Source organism: Oryzias melastigma, linkage group LG18 (genome assembly GCF_002922805.2).
Source record: "Oryzias melastigma strain HK-1 linkage group LG18, ASM292280v2, whole genome shotgun sequence".
Lineage (NCBI taxonomy): Eukaryota > Metazoa > Chordata > Actinopteri > Beloniformes > Adrianichthyidae > Oryzias > Oryzias melastigma.
The window spans coordinates 643,597-650,672 of NC_050529.1; the positions used below are offsets into that span (position 1 = coordinate 643,597).

Genomic DNA, 7,076 nt, shown 5'->3' on the forward strand with positions numbered 1-7,076 from the left:
TCCATAACACTGCAGCAGATCCGTACCGACACACAGCCTCTCTGTCTGCGTGGTGAATGTTTCATCATCCGCTCTCTGAACCGAACGACGTGATCGCGGCGGAATATGAATGAAGCCTCGGACGAGCGGTTCATTTCCAGTGTAAACTCATTATCCGTGCTGTCCTCCCGGGCGGGAGTCGAACCCGCTCACTTCTGATCAGGAGCCGACCGCCCTACCACTGCACCACGGCCGCCCATGTTCAAAGTTAAAACTAAAAAATTGCTAGAACGTATCCAAAAGCTCTTCCAGTTAAGAGAAAATAAATGCACGCTGAGAGGAACAAACATTTACGTCAAACCACCTGTAAAAACAAACATTAAAATCCACTTCATCTCCACAAGGGGAGCGCAGTTATGCAATAACTGTAGAGAAGACATCAAAAATGGTCAAACCTTACATACATTAAAAGCATTCATTGAGGGTCATATAATTAATAAATGCGAAGAAACAGATAAAATATTTTGATTGTTACATGTACATGTGTATTAGTGTATATAGAAATGTACAAAATTGTTAATTCGCTGTTCTTGTCATTAATGAAATGTATTGTTCATATAGCTCAGTATAGTTAATGAGATAATTGTATATTTAATTTGGGCTGAAAAAGAACAAAGGGGCTAGGACTTGATAAGCTTTTAGCTTCATCCAAAGCCCTTTTTCGAACTCTGAACATCTTTTGTTACATCCAAGATTGTTTGTGGGGTAATTGTTTCTTGTTTCTTATTCTTTTTTTTATTTGTTTGTTTGTTTTTTACTGTTTTTTGTTAGCTTTTTTTTGCTCTTGTTTAAAAAAAACCTGAAGAAATATTTTAACTTTTTAAAGAAAAAAAAAGGCACATCTGATAAGAAAGTTTAAAAAGGGACAATTCTGATTTATTAAAAAATAGATATAAGTACAATAGACTGAGAAATAACTTTCTGTCTTATTTTGAACATTCTGCAATGAACATAAGACCTGCAACTTCCTGGGACCTCTATTTCCTAGACCTTCTCTTTTCCTTCCTCTAATATTCAATCTAGGTTCCTCTGTGCTCTGTCCCCTTTATCATCCATCTGTATTACTTTTTCATTTTGGACTCTCCTTATCCATCACTGTCTTTCCTCAGCTTGCAAAGCATACTTATTTTCGGGATCTCTAATTTTTTCCTTTCTCTTTCGTTGATTCTCTATTTTTCATTCTTTGCCCCTAAATTGACTGCTTCTCTCTAGCATTTCTTTCCTTCAATAAAAAAAAGTAAAATATTTTTAATTGCATGCTGTATATTTACGTAAATGTACAAAATGCAGTTAAACACCACCTAAAATGTAATTTTTTCTCTTTACCATCAGAAAAAAGTATGTTATTATGGTGTTAAAAACTCCACTCCAACTATATCTTTTTTGTGCTGTAAAATTGTTCCCAGTGGTCTTTTAATTGTGATTGTGGTGTTTTATGCTAAAATAAAAATGCCTGTGTTGTTTGTTTAAGACATATTTTCTGCAGAGCAGCAGGAGCTCATTTCAAAGTTGCCTATGTGTGGTGGGCGGGACTGTTGGTGGGAAAGCAACCCTACACTAACCCCGGGCTTACACCGCTAGCGTCACGGTTCCGTTGCGTGCGCCGCAGTCTTTTCCTAACTTTAAAACTGCGAGAGAAACTTCCACTGCAGTCGTTCACGTTTTGCGTCTGCGGATCGGCCTCTGCGTCGCTGCGAATCCTTTTCGTTCGGTTCAAATTTTGACAGACGACGCAGCTCGTCATCACTTTCTGTGAAGTTGGGGCTATTCACGACTTAGACTGGAAACCACGCGAGCGAATTTAAAGTGCATCCGGTATATTTTCAAAATAAAACAAACTTTCCGCTGAACTCGCCGGTTTCAGCGTGTCGTAAACATTACGTAATTTTCGGGTTACTCAAAGTGTGTTGCAGCACAGCGTTGTCAGTCATAACCATGGACAACGAGAAGCTGATCATAGAGATCCAGCAGTACTCTGTCTGGGCTGATCTTTCACAGGCTGTGGCTGGAGCAGCAGCCAGTGTAAGCCTTCGGCTGTAGATAGTCCACTCCTGCAATGCAACGAAGCCTTGACGCTAGCGGTGTAAGCCTGGGGTAATATCCCAGCATTTCTTTGTTTACACTCTCTCCTGGTGGCATTAGTGTCGCAAAAAAAACAGCGAGCAATATCAGAGCTATCCAGCAGTACACTTTTGAGCCAGATCCCAGCTCAGACGAGGAAAACAAAGACAGTAATGCAGGAGTGTCAAAATCCAGGCCTCTGGGCCGGTGTCCTTCATGTTCTCCAACCAACCTGCTATTGAAGTTCTTAATTGGGCAAACACACCTGATCCAGGTAATCAGCAGCAGATGAGACAGGATTTCTGGAAAACCAGCTGGTGGCTGGCCCTCAAGGCCTGGAGTTTGACATTGAGGCCCTGCGACAGACTGGCGACCTGTCCAGGGTGAACCCCGCCTTCGCCCATCAGTAGCAGGGATAGACTCCGGCACCCCCGCGACCCCGAAAGGGAAGAAGCGGTCAGGAAGATGAATGTTTATAAGAGGAAGATTTAGAATTGTAGCAGAACAAGAAGACTTTCCGTTCAGGTTAAACCATCCGCAGCTCTCGTCATTTGGTTATTCAACCTCAGTGGATTTAAGGGTCTGGTTTACAGTTCATCATTGTCAGGTCATCTGCTCTGCTACGTCACTGGCTTGGGTCTCCATGGTTTTATCATGTTTAAGTTTATTTAGTAAATGTTTAAGTCTCTGCCACCAAGTCTTGTCTCCTTTGTGTTGGTCCTCCACCACCACCACCATCCCTGACAGGAAGACTAACTCAGCAGGGCTGAATCTCAGTGACTCGGGCAGTTATGTGCAGGAGGCAAACGTACTGGAAAAACATCTCCGTAAAGTTTGGTCCTCTTGCAATATCCACGCAGAAATCCTTAGTGAATATTACAGGAAAAAATATAGGTAAAAAGAATATATTAGTTTTCAAGTAAACTTTACTTGAACATTTCTGTTATTGACATAAAAATAAGGGTAAATCTTACCCTTCTACCATTGTAAGTTTTATTTAAATTGAAATAACATCATAACATAATATAGCTTATTGAAATTCAAGCTATATTTAAGTCATGTTTAATTAAATGTTTTTTTTGTTTACCTACTGTTACGCCCCATGTGATCTAGGGGTCCGGGGCCTAACATAAAGGTGAATTAAACAAGAAAATGTGTAACAAAAACACAACAAATTAAATAAAATAAAAATGTAAACAAATTTATTTACAAGAACAAACACCCAAACAATAACTAAAAGTGAAGCCAAAGGCTTCAGGGTGAACCAAGGCCAAAATAACAAACAAAACACCAACTAACTCAACCCAGGGAGCTTACCTGCAAAAGAAACAGTAAAAGAATGACAATCACTAACCTCCCTGGACTAACATAAACAGGAGAAAACATTTACTAAAGAAAATGGCAGTTCACCCCTACAGCTTCACCTAACAAACCTAACTCACATAAACCCAAAGAACAGAGTGGGACTAAACAAAACCACAAAGAAACTACCAAGTGCGCACAAAGTAAAATGGGTGGAGAAGATCACTGAGCTGCAGTGGAGACAGGTTGCAGCCCAGCTCGCTTCTCCTGGTATGGAGGTCCACATGGTGCTTTCGAAGGCTCCCTCCTCCAGTTTGGACCAATGGGGAGCCACACCTCCAGCACCACACCTGAAAGAAATAAAGACAGAAACAAAGATCCGCCAAACACCAAGAAGTCCCACTCTGACAAAAATACACAAAACCAAGGGAAACAAAACAAAATACGGCCACAGCCGTAACACCTACATTTCTTAAATTGTTCTCATTGTACTTTTAGTCTAGTCTAGTTAGTCTAGTTTAGATTGTATTTTTAATTATGCTTATTTTTCTTTTTAGTACTGTTGAGCCGCCGCCCGTAACAGGGATTGACTGCCTGTTTTAGGTTTATAGCTCCTCTCTTTGGTTTTTAGTCACAAGTGAGACTCTTGTGATTCCCAGTTTTTTCTACACACAGGGAATGACGCCGGAGTCACACTGGACGCGAGCGGAGTGCGCGCCGATTCGCGCCGCTCTATTGGTCACACCAGACGCGATTTTTTTCCGCGACGGTCGACAGGCGCTTCTGCTAGAGCTATTGCTTTTTTTGCCATTATGGTCAATAACCAGGATATCTCCCTGTGTTTCTGCTAAAAGGAGATGGTCTCTGCCCCTGTTGACACAGACCCCGCCCCCCAACTCCGCAGTCGGCCCACTTTATTGATCTGTTTGTGCGCGCGTGTGCGTGTCTGTCTGTTTTGTTGTGTGTCTGTGTGCACGCACGCGCTCCCACGTGTTTCCGTCGGTAAATTAATAAACTAAAAATATTACCTGATGTTTCTTCCAAGAAGAACCGCTCCTCTGCCTCTCTCTCGTTCAAACGCAGCCCCATGCCCCGCTCCAGTGTGCCCCCACTGCATTGGGGGGCCCGTCTGCCCTGCTTCTTTTCCTCCCAGAACCCTGCAGACCAGCACACCCGCTCCGGAGATCTGTAGTGTCCGGGGTGGGGGCTCTCGCGCACGCGTATCTGTGTGTTTTGATTGTATGCATATTTTCATCTCTACAGTCTGTTTAGACACAAAAACATGATCACATTTGTCAATCGCGGCGTTTTATTGTAAAAAATTGGTTCTATTTTGAAAATAAACCAGTTTTTCTCATGTATTTCGACGCAACTTCCTGCCAGTATTGACGCGGAGCGCTCGCGTCGCGCGGAAGAAATAGGCCAGACGCCGAAACGTTGCGCTGCACCGCGTGGACCCTCCGCGCCGCTCTGCGTCGCGCCTGGTGTGACCGACGCCATAGGTTAACATGGGCGCTGAATGGAAGCGCACGCCGCTCCGCGCTGCTTCGCGGCGCTATCGCGTCCTGTGTGACTCCGGCGTAAGTGTGTGAAAGTACTCTTTTATTGTTTAGACACGAGAGAGGAAGAGAGACTCGTGCATCCCGATATTTTTAGACACGCATCAAGGCGACGTGTGACTCCCGAATTCTTCTACACGCATCAAGCCGACGTGTGACTCCCGAATTCTTTCTACACACGGAGAGTAAATGTGTGAAACTGCCCTTTTATTGTTTACCCACGAGTGGGGACTGAAACTCGTACTGTCTGCCTATTGAGATTCACTAAACATCACTATTTAGATACACTCAGTTAGGACTTTAAAAGGCACATGAGATAAACCCATAGTAGATACCACCCAACTACAGTATGTTTATTTATTACAGAATAAAAACCACATACGATAACCTTTCTTCAAGTTCATGACAATTTCAGGCCTAAGTTTTTTATAGGTCTATTTATTCATTTATTTATTTATTTTTCATGTGATACACATACTCTTTGAACACAAAAGAGAAGGTATTTATCTTTATTGATGTCTCTCAGGCTCGCGGGGTCTGGGGCTTACCTGGTGTTGCAAGGTTGTCTTCAGTGGCAGAGGTCAGATGTAAGAAGAAGGAAAAAATCTATTTGGGTATGTCAACCCGTTTATTTATGACAGAAGGCTTGCAGAAACGACGTCAAGTCGAGCAGCAAAAAGAAGAAGTCCGGGCTCCTCTCCCCCCGAAGTGGGGGGGGCCCTCCTACCGAAGCGAGGAAGAGGACCTGTCGTGTCGATGTCTGGAGAAGAAGTCTGTAGAAGGTCTTCTGCTCTGGGCTAAAGAGATGGTGTTTTTTCATTTTTTCACAAGGCTCCTTCCTGTCATTGGAGGCCGTTGGTGGGGCCCGTTGCTTCCTGTCCTCGTGTGGTTTTGCCGAAGCTACAGATAGAACTGTCGTCTTGAAAGTGTCACACAAGACTTGCTCTTTAGGAGCAGAAAACTAAGCAGAAACAATTTTGACAATACATAATCACATCACATATCATGTATCATATCTATGGTCATATTTTACACTTAACACTAGGGCTGTCAGATTTGTCGCGTTAAAAACGCGTTAATCTGACACGTGCTTGACGCCGACAATATTTTTGACGCATTAATCGCAGATTTTCCATAGACTGTATATAATGGGGGGACCCCATAGCTCGATGAGTCCATTATTTTTACAGTCAATGGGATTTTCTCATACGTGCCTTTCCATACCGCGTGCAGGCGTCCCTCATCGTCCTCTCACAGGCTGCTCCCATTAGATCATGGGCGGGTCTCCAACCTCCGAGCTGCAAGCTAGAACCGGCCTGCGCTAGGACCAGAGCTCCTGCACCTTCACATGGCTCCGGTTCACATCCAGTACCACGTCTGGTGGTACCGGCTCGCATCCGGCGCCGCGTCCCGAGAGCTGCGGACCCCCGACGTTCCGAACAGCAAGCGCACCGGGGGATGTTTTAAATGTTCTGGAGGTTTAAGCGTGATCCAACCCCAGCATAGCGGTCTGTCTGCCGGCATATTCATGGCATGAGCTCCGCTGGACACGTCGCTGCATCGAGCTGCAGCCAGAGAACGCGGCGGCAGTAACAGACTGTCAAACTATCCACAGTGTATCCCGTCTTTAATGTTTTAAAAAACAAAATTTCATTGGAAATGATAAATCTTTATTTCATTTATTACTGCAGTTCAGCAGAGGAGGAAAAGATTTGGTCCTGACAAAAAATGAACATGAAAGTGTTATGGAAATTTTAGTTTTGATGTTTTTAATTTTATTTTACTGAACGTTGATTGAAGTTTTGAATTTAAAATGCCCTTCACTTGGGCTTTTGTTAGGCATTTTATGTTACAGCCTTTTATTGTTAAGAAAGTTTATCTCAATACAATGTTACAAAATAAAGTATTTCTGATGAAAACTATTAATTTTACCATTCTTGTTTTCATAATTAATGTAGAACTGCTAAATTCCACGAAGCACACATTTTTTTTTCCTAAAAAAAAGGCCACATATTAATTTGCGTTTAATCGCGAGTTAACTTTGGACAATGCGATTAATCGCAATTAAAAATTTTAATCGCCTGACAGTTCTACTTAACACACAAAGATACCCCA

General features: G+C 42.9%; 1 protein-coding gene across 8 annotated transcripts in view; it reads left to right on the forward strand.

Moving 5' to 3' along the window:
- Window positions 1-7,076, forward strand: part of dab1a (DAB adaptor protein 1a) — a 205,782-nt gene that overhangs the window by 38,736 nt on the left and 159,970 nt on the right. The window lies entirely within an intron of this gene.